Here is a 15,765-nt window from a genome sequence, read left to right on the forward strand (position 1 = left end):
GGGAGACAGAGAGAGGAGCGGTGTCTCGGTTCCTAAGATCATTGAAAATATGTTTTCCTGTCAAAGGGTGGTTCAACTCCCCACAGGGGTTGCAACCACAGGCTGAGAAGCGCTGCTTTGAGGTCTGCCTGCTTTACTGTGTCAGGATTCCATCCTTTTAACACACTCATTCCATCTGTATGCTAAGCAATAAGCCAGCTTGCCGAGTCAGGGAGAAAGAAGACCCTCCCGGAGCCAGACACAGGAGCTTCAACAGGAGCTCGTAAGGCTGGCCCAGGCGGGCAGTGCTTTGTTCTGTTGTGTGCAGAATCACTTCAAGGCAAAACCAACTCGATGGTACCTAACAAAACATGAGATGCCACTGGCAGAGCTGTCCGATAGACTCCAGGCTTTCCAGCCCAGAAAACCAGCCTGGGAAGGGAGTGGTGATGCCCATGGGGTCTTCAGTGAACGGATATGCCTACACCCACGTACTGGTGTTTCCACACAATATAGATGCTTCTGAAGGAGCCCATTGACCTGTCAGAGAAAAACGAGGCTGGCTGCTCCCCAAGTCTATCGTTACAGCCTTGAAAACCCTCCATCGCAGTGGTGGCTCCATCTTCCTAACGCCGTGACCCTTTCATACAGTGCCTCATGTTGTGGTGACCTCCCCAACTATAAAATTATTTTTGTTGCTACTTCCTGTAATTTTGCTACTGTGAGGAATCAGGTGACCCCTGTGAAAGGGCAGTCCGACCCCCAAAATGGTCAAGACCCACAGGTTGAGAACGGCTACTGTATAGGGTCGGTATGAGAATTGACTGGATGTCAATGGGGGTAGTGACTTCCGCATACAGAGTCCTGGGGGCGGGTGGGGGTGGGAGCGTAGGTATTGGTCCATGAGCCAAAAGATAAGCAGTTCAAGCCCACCAGCCAGTCTGCAGGAGAAAGATGAGCAGCTCTGCTCCCATCAGATTTCCAATCTTGGAAACCCTGTGTAGGGATCATTATGAATCAAAATGGACTCAGGTGGCAGTCTGCCTGTGCCTGCTGCTTGTCAACATAGGGCTCTAAATCTTTAAGGAAACACCTTAAACCCTGCCCCTTCTTTCTCCTGTGGAGCAGCTTGGGGTTCAAACAGCCCACTTTCCCGTTAGAGCACTTAGCTGCTGCCCCATGGGGACTCTGTCAAAACCACGACACCGAGGAGCAACTCTCAGTCTGAGATGGCCTTGCGGGGCATGCAGACAAGGGACCCCACCACCTCCCTCTGGTGGAGGAAAACACACCTCCCAAGGCCCAACAGAAGGGACTAACCCACACCTGAAACACCTGTGGACTTCCCACAGCAAAGGCAGCCCTCTCACCCTAGCCTTGCAGGGCAGCGCAGGGCGGCCAGGTCCACCCATCCCATCCTGCAGGCCCTGAGAAGCATCCACACTCCCCAGTCTAGAGGGGGTGGGGGTGGCGCTAGCTAGCAACTTGTGGGGGAAGCCCATTTGTTCTTTTGCTTTCCAACTAAGTTTCTAGGTCAGAGACTGGGAGAGAGGGTGCTTTGACAAAATTCAAACCACTCAAGTGATTCCTGAGAAATCCAAGTTAGTCTTCAAGCCAGGTTCACTACCGGCAAGAAACCAATGTGTGGCCACTTATCACCTACCAGGCAGGGTCAGGAGGCTTCCAAAGACCTCATTTGCTAGGGCGGGGCCAAGGGAACACTGGAAAAAAAAAACAACTGAATACTCACCTGCCCACAAACTAGGGCTAGGCTCTTGTCTGGGTCCAAATTCCCAGAATAATTTGGGTTACAAGGTTGTAAGAGCAAGTGCTTCAAGATACAGATGCTTGGCAATTTTCTAGGCGCCTGAGCAGGTAACACATACCATCACTCACCTCCACTGTCCGGGGAGGGCAGCAGGGGAGTGCATCTCCCAGGAACAGGGGGAGTGATATTCCCATAGAGCCCGCCCAATCTCACTGGCTGGGATCTGGTCCCACTTCAAATTCAGGGCCTAACCAAAGGATGACAGGGGCCACTTAATCCAAAACAGGCCTGAAGCTTTACTGACTTGCATACCTGTAGGACATAAAGGTCCTCTTCTAGCCTAAGGCAGCAGGGCAACATACCTGGATGGTTACCAAAAATCCACAAAATCAGTTGGAAGTGAAGAAAAAATTTCAGCTCCCAAAGATTAACTTAACTTAACCCCAGTGCTCAGGAGAGCCAGACTCAGCAGAAGCACCCAGCGAAATGGCCAGGCTGCCCCAGCTTCTCAAAGATGGCCCATCTCTTTCACAGGGAAGTGGACCTGTTCGCGTTTACTCACATGTCCCAGATTTGCTTTCTGAACAAAGAATTTTATTTTTCCTTTTTCGAATACAGGGGGAGGCGGCGCTACTAACTTGGTAAGTATTTAACAGTAACAGAAGCAGGAAGGTGAACCATTGCTCGAACCAGCAGCCTTTTCATGAAGGGTGCTCCTCGATCAGTAATTGCGACATCGAGAGGGAGCGCAAGCCCACAGCACCAGGTTCAGCAGTCCCGATTTCGGTAAGTGCCAAGTTAGCCTGCGCTAAGGTCGAGAAGGGGAGCGGCTTTAATCTAGCTACTGAACTAATTGCCCTCTAAATGCTCTTCACTGGCACCTGAGGCGAAGCCCACCCGGTTTCGGTTAGCGGCGCCCGCCAGCCTGGGCATCTCCCCTGGGGGCGAAGCCACCCCCCCGCCCCCCAGCACGTCCTCCGCCCCTCCAGTCGGCTCCGGATCTCCCTGGCCAGGGGCAGGAAAATGGCAGGGGCCATCACCTGGGCAAAAACTCGGGGGACACAGGAAAGCCCACCCCGAGTCGTCCCCGAGTTGTCCCTAAGCCCCGAAACCAGCCTGGTCCCTCCACACCACAGGCCTGAGGCCGGGGTGGGGTGGGGCGCGACACGTGACGCGAGGCGCCCCCGGGCGTGAAGTCAGCGGGCACGCGGGGCTGGACGGCCTCCGCCTCTGGGGACACGCTTTAAGGGGGCTGCAGACGCCAACCCTCCTTGCCAGACGCCCCGCCACAGACCTGCGGCCCCTGCCCCGCGCCCGCCGCGCCTCTGCCCGAAAGGGATCGGCCCGCCACAGCCTCTCCCCGCTCACCCCCGGCCTTGGCACGTTTTGCACCCAACTCCGGGGCGCTGAGGAAACCTGCTGGGGTTCGCCCAAGTGCCCGGCCTACAGTGGGGGCAGCCCAGGGCGCACAAGGGTCCCCGAGGTTCCTGAAGTTGCCCACGCAACTCCAAACAATCCCTGGGAAGGTAGCCGGGGCGCGCCGAGGTTGGGGCGGGGGAGGCGGGGGGACACCCTCGCCCTTCCCGCACCCGGCCATGCCCACTACCCGCCCTGCGCCACCGCCCCCTCCCTCTCCAGGCGCTGCCTGGGCACACACGACCTTTGAAAAGTAAACGCGTGTCGGGCTGGGCGACCTTGGGTGGGACGCGCCCGGAGCTGGTTCACCGGAGGGCGCGAGGCGGCTCGAGGAAAGTTCGGCCGCAGAGGGGCGCCCCGAGCGGAGGCGGCCTGCCCCCACCCCGAGCACGGAGACCGGAGCGTGGCACTGTGCGGCGGCCAGCGCCGCCTCGGGCTACGCACACCGCTCCGTCCGCGCAGCCCGCGGGCAGCGACCCCGGCCAGGCGCAGGAACCGTCTGGCTGCAGACCGAGGCGCGAGGCCCCCGGCTCCCCATCCACCTACCCACCCACCCACCCGGGGCGCGCGTCGCACCCTGCACCTGCGCCCGGGGCTCCCATCACCCCGACAGAGCCGGTGTCCGAGCCGCTGTCCCCGGCCGCCGCGACTCACCAGCTCCCTGGCGATCGTCCCGGCGCTGCCGCCTCCGCCCCGGGCCCCGCGCTCCGACCCCGCCGCGCTGCGCCGGGCCGCTCCCCCACGTGCTCGCCCAGGCCCGAGGAACACAGAGACATTAAATACTGAGGACGCGCGGCGACGTGCCCGCGGCGCGACGCAGGCCCCGCCCCCGCCCGCGAGCCCCCGCGCCGCCCGCGCGCACCTGCGCGTGCGCGCCGCCCGCCGCCCGGGCCTCCGCCGCTCTCTCCCAGCTGCGCCACAGGGGCGCGGTCTGCGGCGCTCCGCGAACATCCCGCCGCCGCCGGGAGCCGCCGGGAGCGGGGCCCTGACGTGCTCTCGCGAGATGCTCTGTAATCTCGGCGGGGCGCGGACGGCGGGCCTGCGCTGGCGTTCCGAGAGCTGCGTGCGCAAAGCTGGACCTGTGCCCCGCCAGCCCAGCGCCCGCTTCCTGCCGGAGGGAACCCCCTCCGCCTCCCGCTCGGGCTTCGCACACTCTGCAGGGGTCACTTAGGTCACGGCCTAACCGGCGGACGCCGAGGGCCTTCTGGAAAAGGCCAGGTGGAGGGCAGGGCTCCCTGTGCTCCTGAGGGTGCAGCCTCCCCGTAGCCCGGACTAGCTGCTCCGCACGCACGGTGGTGATGCAAAGTCAGTTACGTGGTCGTGCAACACCCGTGATCACGGCTTCACAACCGTCCATAGCGTCTGCAGAACCACGATCTGACGGCTCAGATGCCGCCTTTGTGCCCGCTTTCAAACCCTGATGTCGCGAAGTGGAATGTCAAGGGTTTGGGATTTGGGAATGATTCCCACGAAGAGCCGTTCAGTCACCTTGGGACATTGACACTGCCCAGAACTAGGGGAGCAAACGTCCTCCCGCCCTTCCAGCCCTCCCCACCCCCAAAGGGAGACAGCGTCCTGTTCTGCTGCCTGCAGCCCTAAAAAATAGGGACGTGAAGTTAGCACTTGCTGGGATAAAATATAGGACATAGGTCATGCTGATAACTAACCGTTACTTGGGAGAATGCTGGTGATCAAATTGCAAATTAACATGGCAATGCGATAGTATTGCGTGTCAGACAAATATAGTTCCCAGTTGCAGGACGTCATGCCTGCGGGAAGCGGGGGAGACAAGCAGACGGCTCAAGGAGGCATTCACAAGAAACCTAGCGTATTAACGATTAACGTGATAGGGACTTGTGGTCCTTAGACAACCTTCAAAACCGAGAGAACCCACCCTCCCCATCACCTTACAGTCAGTCCAGAGATGGTGAAACAACACTTGTGGGAAGCATGCTTCTCGGTATCAAACATGACACCAAAAAGGTAGCATCTGCCCCCAAAACAAGACAAGAGAGAAGACCTGTGAAGGGAAATGGAAAGCACTGCAGGGAAACAGGCGGCAGATTGTTACATTCAGGGAATGCAACTGTTGCAAAGGAATGTGCCTTGGTCAACTTTCACCTGACCCACAATAAGAAAAAGAATTAAAAACAAAACACACACACAAAGAAAAACTGTTAAGGGACCTGTTTGAGGTGCTGTGGACAGAAAAGTCGTTGCTATGTAGAGTAGGTTCTGACTCTGAAACATTCTACACAACAGAACAAAATCCTGGCCCACAGTCATTACTGACCGGTATGTTTGAGCCTATTGTTGTAGCCACTGTATCAACTCATCGCAATGAAGGCTAGAAGCATGATGTCCTTTTCCAGGAACTGGTTGCTCCTGATAAGCATGCCCAGCATAAGTGAGATAGCAGGCCCCTCCTTACTTCTGAGACCGTTCTGGTTGTCCTGCCTTGGGCTGGTTTGTTTGTTCTTCCAGCAGTTCATTTTAAACTGAGACCGACTGCATGAGCAAAGGACAGTCTTGCAAATGGACTATGGGAATAAGAGTAGAGGCCTGTCCTCTACAGAGTCAGCGACATAGGCGAAAGGTCCCTGTTGCTGTAAGACAGTGAGTGCCTGGGTGCTGGGGAAGGGGACTGGAGACAAGAGTGTTGCTTCACTCTGTTTTGAGCAGGAGTGGAACAGGATCACCATATAAACTATAGTCAAGCTGGGGTTTGTTCTGCTCTGCTGGCCCCATAGTCAGGCATGCGTCTGCCCCAGGGGCCTTTGCACTTGCCTGGATTAATGGTCCATAGACTTCTGCATGACTCATTCAAGTCCTTTGCTCAAGGCCATTTACTCTTTCTTGGTTTCAGTGGTGCCCTGCCCACTTTTGGAAAAGCCTTTTATTGTGATTTAGGTAAAGGTTTACAGAGCAGACCCTGTTTTACATTCAACAATGTATACACACTGTTGTCCTCCCTGTTTAAAACTGCGAGCACAGTGCACACAAAGAGAGAGGGGAGGAGGATCATAGATGATTTCCCCCAGAGAAGAGTTCAAAGACACCTAAGGTTAAGCCAACTCAGAGGACCAAGGTTAGGTGCTCTCTTGACTCTAGAGCCCGCCCCTCTTGTTACGTGTGTACCTTCCTGTCACATGTATGTCCCTAGTACAACCCCTTCCTTTGCGTGTATATCCCTTGTGTTACCTGTATGCTTTTATTACAATCCCTTCCTGTTATGTATAGCTTGCTTACTGTGAGAGAATAAAGTACAGTCTCGTTCTGGTTCCGGTCAACATGGGAGAGGTGAGCCCTTGCATGCTTTATCTTGGCTTTAATTTGCCCCTCGGTTACACAACCACCCCTTCACCCACTGGGTTGTGGGAGGCTGGTCCCCACACTTCTCACTCCGTACATGCTGTCCATTTCCCTCCTTCACGAGGAAGGGATTATGGAGGGACTGACTCAGAGAGGCGCCCTGGTGATGTCCTGGTGACACTGATTGGGCGCTAACCTCAAGGTTATCAGTTTGAAACCACCGGCTGCTTCAAAGGAGACAGAGGAGGCTTCCTACTCCTGTAAAGAAGAACAGTCTTGGAAACCCACAGGGGAGGTTCTACTCCGTCCTATATGTTCCTGTGGGTGTTTTGTTTTCAGTTTGGCAGATAAAGAATACACCTGATTGTTTTGTTTAGTGAACGAAGAAGAAGCCATTGCTCAAAAAACAAATCCACTGCCTTAGCGACTTGTGTTGTTGCTTGGTGCCATCCAGTCAGCTCTGACCTGTAGTGACCCTGTGCACCACAGAACGAGACAGTGCAGCACTGCGCGGTCCTGCCGCATCCTCGCAATCGTGTCTGTGCCTGAGCCCCTGGATGCCGCCTCTGTGTCAATCCATCTCGTGGGGATCTTCCTCTTTTTCGCTGCCCTTGCACTTTACCAAGGAGGGTGTCCTTCTCCAGGGACTGATGTCTCCTGACAATATGTCCAAAGTAGGTAAGATGAACTTGTGGCATCCTTGCCTCTAAGAAGCCCTCTGGCCTTACTTCTTCCAACCCATACCAGTCTGTCCATGTTGTGGCAGTCCTGGTGCTTTCAGCAGTCTTCCCCAGCACCGCAGTTCAAGTGCACCCATTCTCCTACGATCGTCCTTTCTCAATGTCCAAGTTTCACATGCAACCCACAGCAAGCCCTTAGGACAGAGTAGAACTGCCCCTGTGGGCTTCTGAGGGGATGTATCTTTACAGGAGCAGAAAGCCTCATCTTTCTCCTGTAGAGCAGCTGGTGGTGGGGGGGGCGGTTGGTTTCCAACTTCCACCTTGACGTTAGCAGCCCAACACATCCCCTAAGCCACCAAAGACCCTCTATGGGGTCTCCAAGGCCACAAATCTCTAGAGGACTGATGGCCTCACCTCTGTCCCATGGACCTTTCCCAGTCCAGTGTGTCTCCAACAGCACCCCCATTAGCAAGGTTTAAATTGTCACAGATACCCTGGTGTTGTGAGTTGTAGCTGCCGTGTGGGGAACGAATGGAAAAGAGATGAGTCTAAACAACCCGCTACTCTATAGATGTCGCTCTGCCCTTTGTCTTCCTCTGAAGCAGGTGGATCGGTGCTGCCACAATCCAGGTGAGAAATGATGCTGGCCCCAGCTAGGTGTGGTGGCAGTGGGAAAGGAGGGGACTGCTTTGCCTTCTAGGAATATTCTGGAAACAGGAGCCATGAGACTTGCTAATGTTGTGGAGGGTAAGGAGAGGACAACCTGTTAGGTTTCTCTCTCCGGCCTAAATCTCAGCCTCGGTCCTTAGCTCCACGCGAGAAAGATTTCACGCCGAAGCCGGGCTCGTGATCCAAGTGAATTTAATGAAAGTTCAAAGAAGCATCAGGTTTTACGCGGCACCCATAGGATTCCTTTGTCCATGCGGCCTGGCAGAGACTGCTCCGGGACACACAAGGATCTCTCCCTTCCCACGGAGATGACCAGACCACCCAAGCAAGACAAAACCAAGAGACCAAGCGCCCAAGAGCCCAAGAGCGCCTCTCCCTTCAGGTCCCTGCCTTTTAAAGGTTCCCAGGGGAGGTGTGGTGAAAGACCCCAGGTCGATCCCATTGGCTGAATTGCAATCACCCAGCCCAGGTGGGCTGCTCCAGGTGTAACGCCCATCCAAGCCCACCGGAGGGAAAATCCAGCTTTTGTCTTTTGCTGGCTCTCCCGGGCATGCGTAATGGACTTCCCAGTTCCCTAGGCTAAGCTACCTAACAAACCCTGAGCCAGGCCTCCTCCAGCTTGTGTTCTCTCACTGCCGTCGAGTTGATTCCAGCCCACAGACCCTGAAGACAGGGTAGAACTGCCCCCATGAGTCCTGAGACTGTGATTCCTTACCCAAGTAGCAACGTTCTCCAAATTCACTCACACTCATGGCTGTCAAGAGGATTCCAAGTGGTAGCAACCTTGTAGTTAGAGGAGGACCCCTTGGAGCCATGGACCGAGATTGACTTGAGTTGTTTCGGGGTTTCAATCGACAGCAGCATCAGGTTCTGATGGCACCATTTCAACTGACCAGTGGGGCCAGGGACTTGATGAGAAGGACGCGGAACCCACTTTCTGCTTGTGACTCCTACGGGTTGTCTCTTTTGGGAGCTGTTGTTTTCTTGAGTCTCCTCCTTCTGGCTCACATGTCCGTCTTAGATGTGGCTCTGCCCTCTGTTTTATACAAGCCACTGGACTCTCCTTTTAAGGTCAAGATTAGAGAATCTGAGCAACAGCACAAAGACCACCCACAACTGTCTCTGCAGCGAAAAACATCCTCTTTCCAAAACCTCGCACAGCCTTCAGGGAGTTTTCCTTCTGCGGGGGGGAGGGGGTGGTTGGCGGGGAGGGGGGGGGGCTGAGGCCTGGGGCAGGCCTGGTCCATCTCTGTGCAGGTGCCTTTTGAGCGATGTGAACGTTTAAGGCTCACAATGGGATTGCGTGTTCCGAATGGCCAGGCTCTTAGGGTTACCTTCCATCTTCGTGTCAATTCAAAGGGTCCTTCAGCCGGCTGACTTGCTGGCTGAAGTGACCTGGTGGCCACTTCCATTGTCCCAGCCTCTGGTTTATCCGTAACTGGGGTTGCAGTTAATCCAGGTTTCTCAGTTTCCCCTCGGATTTCCCTTTTGCACTTTCCCTAGTGTTCCAGTGACTCCACGCTGAGCCCCGCCCCCAGGCCTGTTCCGCTGTGTCCCGACCTCCACACAGAAGTTTTCGTTATTCAACTGTTCCCTGAGCCTCTGTCCCCAGGGCTTAGGGGGCTGGGAATCTGTGTGGAAGTAGACAGCTAATCTTTTGCGGAGAGCTTGTAGGCTCGAACTGCCAACCTTGTGGTTAGCAGCCCAAATCCATTGCCCACTCTGCTCTTCCACCATCACTAGGGCATAGCAATTCTTGTAAATACCCCCTGTAACATGGTTTTCGTATGTGTTTATATATCTGCCTAGACAACTTCTCTGAACCCCACCCTTGTGTGTCCTACGGACACCTCAGTACCACTCCGTAAGCCCTGTTCATACCCACACTCGCAGATAGGAAATCGAGACTCGGAGCTCAGGGACACAGGGGGAGCATGGAGCTAAAGGCACGGGGAAGTCATGGGGCAGGTGACGCAAGGGGACAGTGCTCAGCTGAGTCATCTAGAGAAAGAATACTCCGTGGCACTCGTGTCTGTATAAGAAGGAAATTTGTGTCAAGAAAGACATTCTCATCTAGGAATCGGCCCAACCTGCCCATCTCACGTCTGCGAGTCAGATGGTGGCTGGCAGACTCACTCAGCTGCAGGCCTGTGAAGCTGCAAGCAGGGGGTGTCCCGGGCCGATGGGTGCACGGTCCTGTGGATCCAAGGTCGGCAGGAAGATGACAAGGAGCCACTGCCCCCAGGGTCGGCGGGCCCCATGCACAATCCAGGCAAGCAGGAAGGCAAACAGCAGCCCTGGGAGAGAGAGACACTCCGTGTCTCTCTCATAAAAAGGATACACACACACACCACCGCCAAGGAAGCAGCATCAGGCGGTGAGCTGACTGAGAGGTTGGATTCCACTCTTACCTGCACACACACACACACACACACACACACAGCTATTGAGTCAATCCTATAGGACAGAGTAGAACTGCCCCTGTGGGTTTCCGGGACTCAACCCTTACAGATACAGTAGCAAGCCTCCTCTTTCCCCCCACCTCCACACAAGTACCATGAAGTTGACATTCCATCAAAACGTTCCCTTGCCCTGACAGTCCTGAGGTGCCCTGGCTTCCCAGGCCAACCCCCCTCCAAGGGGCTGGCACGCATGTACACACAGAGGCACTGCCGCCGCTTGCTCCTGTTTCGGTGGCAGAAATACCTGCCTGTCCCTGTAGGAAACAGCCGTTCTGTTCTCACCGTAAGGGAGAGGGACTCCCTGTTCCCGGCAGAGAGAGCCTCGCCTCTTGCCTCTTCCGGCTTCCTGTCCTTGGCTTCTTGCCAATCCGCAGGAGGCAGCAAGCGCTCCCCAGGTGTGCGTCCTTCCTTTGATGCCAGGTCTGCTTCTTGAATCTCAGCGTCTGCTTGGCTTAAAGCATGCCCTGCACCAGAGGTTCTCAACCTGTGGGTCTCAACCCCTTTGGGGCCAAACAACCCTTTCCCAGGGTCACCCGATTCATAACAGGAGCAGAGAAAACCCTGTGCTCAAATAGAACTGAACCCCCAGGCAGAAAACCCCAAACCCGGGGCCTTGGCACCCATGCTCACAGCAACCTGAGAGGTCAAAGGTGAACTGCCCACAGGCCTCAAGAGGCTGCGCTCTTCGTGGGAGCAGGGGCCACATCCTTTCCCACGGGGCCACTGACACACGAGACCGGCCACGCTTTCCACTAGCAGCAAGGCCTTTCATCGCTGTGCCACACGACTCCTCTCCCCAGGTGCCTCTGAATGTCGCACTGCTTGGCAGTCAGTACTGACTCCCAGTGGCCCCGCAGGACAGGGCAGGACTGTCCCTCAGGGTCTCGGAGTGGAAAGCCTCATCTCTCTCCGCAGGAAGGTTGTGATTTAGAACTGTCGGCCGTGTTCGTGGTGGCCCAGCGTGTAACCACTGTGCCACCAGACTGACAACATGTGTTGAGAGGCCTGGTGGCTTGCAGGGAGCCTTGGTGGTGTGCTGGGCTGGGCTGGGCGTTGCACTGCCAATAGCAAGACGAGCAGTTTGAAACCACCATCTGCTCTGGGAGGACAGAGATGAGACTTTCTATTTCCGCAAAGAGTTATAGTCTCGGGAAACCACACGGGAGTTCTACCCGGCCCTATCGGGTCGCTTTGAATCGGAACTGATTCAATGGCAGTTTTGTTTGTTCGCTTGTTTGTTTTTAGTTTGATGGCACTGTGAATTAGGTGTTGGCTGCTGACTGCAAGGTCAATGGTTCAAACCCACAGGCCAGCCCTCAGGAGACATGGCTGCTTCTGGAGAGAGATGAGGCTCTCTGGGCCGGGAAAGAAACCCTAGGTAGGGCTGGTGTGAGCTAGAACTGACAGTGTGGTGAATACGACCCCTAGCAGGTCTGACATGGCCGCCACCACAGGCGTCTCGGGAGTGTTTCACCTATGGATTTCTGTCTGAAACCTGGAGGGATGGCATTCCCCAGAGCCCTGCCACCCTGCTCAACTTCTTCCAGTGGCATTTCCGTGGGACAGTGGGATGGAGAAACCTCCCTAAATGCCACCAGGCAGGGCTCCCCCTGACAGTGTAGCTTCATACAGCACGGCAACCCTCATGTCTGTAGAAAAACCAAGCCAACCCACTGCCGTCAAGTTGATGCCGACTCATAATGGAGGAATGACTGCAGCACGATCGGCTGTTTGCTGGCCTCATTTTATTCCACGGAGAGATCTCCTTTAGGGCCAATGGTGGGCTCTTCCCTGAGCCTGCCTGTCTGCACTGGGAGCCCGTGTGTGAATGGGGGACCGGGGATGGAACGGGACACCTACACTGCCGAGCGGGGGAGCAAAGCTCACCCAGCCAGACCCCTGCACATTGCTTGTGAAATTCGGGCATGCTTTGTAGCCCAACTGGGCAGTGTTTGTGGCACACTCCATCCTGCTCCCCATGCCAGCAGGGTGCTCGAGGCCGCCATGGCCCTGGAAGGAGGCTGCTGATGCAGGTGACCCAGCCCCGGCAGTGATGGGGCTCAGCACATACGATCACAGCAGCTCATCCACGACTCCCAAATGCCCACTGCCTCTCAGCCTCCGACACGCTGTTTTTGCCCATGGAATCCATTTTCTGCCCAATGCACTCTAAAAACTGTCAGATTCCTTTGGAAATCCCATCTGGCCCAGGATGAGGGGGTACCCCCCCCAAAAAAAACCAAACAGAACTGCGCTGGGCAGAGGGGGGCTTTTGTAGAGGTATGCACTTTCACCACCAGGCATCAAGCAACTCACTCTGAGTTAGTGCACCCAGTGGCATCACCTGAGAAGTTTCTCTCTGGTCACAGTGAATTTTTTTGTAAGAGCAGTTTCACTTGAACCTTGTTTTTTGTGTTGGCTGATAGAACAAAACAATGTTCGACTATGAAATTTTGTTTCCTGTTGGGGGAAAATGCTGCAGAAACTGTTGTGATGTTGAACACAGCTTACAAGGACAGCGCTAATGGGGAAAACTCAAGCGTATGAGTGCTTTTCTTGTTTTGAAAAAAGTGACATGTCAATTGATGACAAAACTTGTTCTGGACGTCCGTCAACTTCCAAACGTATGAACATGTGAACTCACAGTGCATTTGGAGTTCGTTCCACCAGGTCAGACTGTTACTCAATCTTTCCATTTAGAGGTTCTGAAAAGATTACATAATAGTGTGTGACCAAAAAAGCGCAGACTAGGGACTGCACCATGACAGTGCACCTGCTCACAACGCAGCCATCTCAGGGCACCGGTTTTTGGCCAAAAAACAGCAAGCCTCTCTTGCCCCACACACCTGACTCACCTGACCTCAGTGACGGTGACTTCTTTTTGTTTCTGTGAATGAAGAGACTCAAAAGGACAGAGATTTGATGACACAGAAACGGTGAAGAAAAAAACGAGGGAGGTGTTGTCAGATGAGTTTGAAAAATGTTTCCAAGAATAGAATCACAGCTTTGACATAGATATGAAGTGTGAGTGAGAGTACTTTGAAGGTGATGAGGTTGTTTTGTAAAAAAAAAAAAAAATTAAATTCAGAGCTTTGAAAAAAATCATTTTTTTGGTTTCTTTTCCGGGGGGGGGGGGGGTGGTCCTCCCATATTCATTTCCTAAGGCTGAGATGACGGAGTAGCACACAGTGTGCGGGTGAACACAATGGAAATTCCTTCTTCATCTTTTCACCACTTGGGAGGCCAGGTGTCTGAGATCCGCTGTCAGCCGTGTTCTTTTTATGGGGTAGGGGGCGGTAGAGGGGAAGACTTTGTGGGTCCATCAGTACCAGGACTCTCATCGCTTCTGGTAGCTGCGGGTTTCCTTGGCTTGCAACCTGTGTCACATGACAGCTATCCTAGTTAGGTAGCCCTGCTGGGACACAGATACCACCAGGGAGTGGCTTTAAGGGACAGAAGTTCTTTACCTCACAGTTCCGGAGGCAAAAAGCCCCAATCCATGGCTCAGCCGATTAGTCCCTTTTGGTCCATTGTTATTGCCGTTACACGAGGTTGTAAAAAAGCATGGCAAATGGGTCGTCGTCCAAGGCCATCCGGTCAGTTCTGACTCACAGCGCCCTCTGTCTGACAAGACAGAATGCAGCCTGGTCCTGCACCATCCTGGACAGGTTCGGGCCCCCTATCCCAGCCACTGTGTCCCTCTCATTAAGGACCTTCCTCTTTTCTCTGGCCCTCTCCTTTACCCAGCATGATGTCCTTCTCCAGGGACTGGTCTCTTCTGACAACACGTCCAACGTCTGCGAGGAGGCACGATGCCATCATTCTCCAGCTGAGACACTCTCTGGCTGCACTCCTTCCAAGACAGATTTGTTTGCTCTTCTGGTGGTCCATGTTATATTAAATATAATATTAAATATTTTTCAAGCCATCCATTCTTTAATTTTTCGCTGTCCATATTTCACATGAATGAGGCGACTAAAAACACCAAGGCTTGAGGGAGGCCCACCACAGTCCATAAAATGGCATATTTGTGTTTTGTTGTGTTTTCAAGATCATTTTATTGGGGGCTCTTACAACTCTTAGAACAATCCATACATCAATTGTATCAAGCATATTTGTACACATGTTGCCATCACTAATTTCTAAACATTTACTTTCTATTTGAGCCCTTGGTATCAGCCCCTCTTTTTTCTGTCCCTCCCCAGCTTCCCACCCTCATGACCCTTTGATAAGTTATAAGTTAATATTATTTTCATATCTTACTCCAACTGCTATCTCCTTCCCCCACGGGTCTGTTGTTCATCTCCCTGGGGTAGTGGGGTGGTGGTGGGTGGTTATGTGTCGATCATTGTGACCGGTTCCCCCTTCCTCCCCTCCTCTCCCCACCTTTTCTCCAACCTCCTGGTATCGCTACTCCCATTCTGTTCCTGAGGGGTTTATCTGACCTGGATTCCATGTGTCATGAGCTCTTTTCTGTACCTGTGTACATGCTCCGGTCTAGCCCGCAGTGAAAGGCAGGACCGGGGTCATATTTTTGTGTTTTTTAACTATCTAGAGGGGTCTTCTGCAGGAGCAGGAGGCTTGTCCAACACAATGTTCTTTGACGTGTTCCCTGGTGCCTCCGTGGGCAATGACTATGGGTTCAAGTTCAATGGAACCCTTGGCAACTTCAGGCTTTTCTCCATCGATCTTGGTGTTGCTTATTGGTCCATTGTGAGATTTTTGTTTCATTGAAGGTGAGTTGTCATCCTTACTGAAGGCTGTGTGCAGTCTTTGATCTTCAACAACAGTAAGTGTTTCAAGTCCTCTTTAGCTTTCGGGAAGCAAAGGTGTGTCAGCTCCATATTGCCGCTCGTTAATGAGTCCCCCTCCAATCCTGATGCTGCCCTCTTCTTCTACCGTACAACCTCTCAGATGATGACTCAGCATGCAGCCTGAGCAAGGATGGGGAAAGAGACAAGCCTGATGCACACCTTTCCTGATTTCACACAGTACAGGCTCCCTCTGATCCACCCAAAACAGCAGCTTGCTGGCCCATGTACAGGCTCCCCAGGGGCACAACTCAGTGCTCTGGAAACCCGTTCTTCACCATGTTATTCTGAGCCTGTCAGATCCACACAGCCAAATGGCTTGGCAGGAGCCATAAAACACAGGAAGACACCTTTCCGGTGTTCTCTGCTTTCAGCCAAGATCCATGTGACGTCATCAATGATGTCTTTTGTTCCACGTCTTCTTCTTTGGGCATTCTTTGGTGCCTTGATGGTTCGTTATTTATAGAAGATCCTGACCTGTGTTCAGGAACTCAGGTGGTTAGGTTTGGAATCCACCCTGGCCTGGTGTGGCCTCATTGATATAACAAAACAAACCTGGCTCCCTGCCATCAAGTCCTGCTGACTCTTAGTCACACAGTCCCCTCTCGGTTCCCCAGGCTGTTACTGTTGACAGGAGTAGAAAGCCCAGTCTTTCTCCAGAGGAGCTG

At 53.9% G+C, this 15,765-nt stretch overlaps 1 protein-coding gene across 2 annotated transcripts in view; it reads right to left on the bottom strand.

Moving 5' to 3' along the window:
• The window catches only part of AKAP1 (A-kinase anchoring protein 1), a 30,496-nt gene extending 26,348 nt beyond the window's left edge, over positions 1 to 4,148 (bottom strand). The window contains exon 1 of one of the 2 annotated variants that reach the window (XM_075561557.1): positions 4,026 to 4,148. The gene's annotated coding sequence lies outside the window, so the exon portion shown is untranslated. Of the gene's footprint in view, positions 1 to 3,817; positions 3,948 to 4,025 lie in introns of those variants that run through there. The other variant, XM_075561556.1, reaches the window with a different exon arrangement.
• Between the last annotated feature and the right edge of the window lie 11,617 nt (positions 4,149 to 15,765).

Source organism: Tenrec ecaudatus, chromosome 10 (genome assembly GCF_050624435.1).
Source record: "Tenrec ecaudatus isolate mTenEca1 chromosome 10, mTenEca1.hap1, whole genome shotgun sequence".
In the NCBI taxonomy this organism is placed as follows: Eukaryota; Metazoa; Chordata; class Mammalia; order Afrosoricida; family Tenrecidae; genus Tenrec; species Tenrec ecaudatus.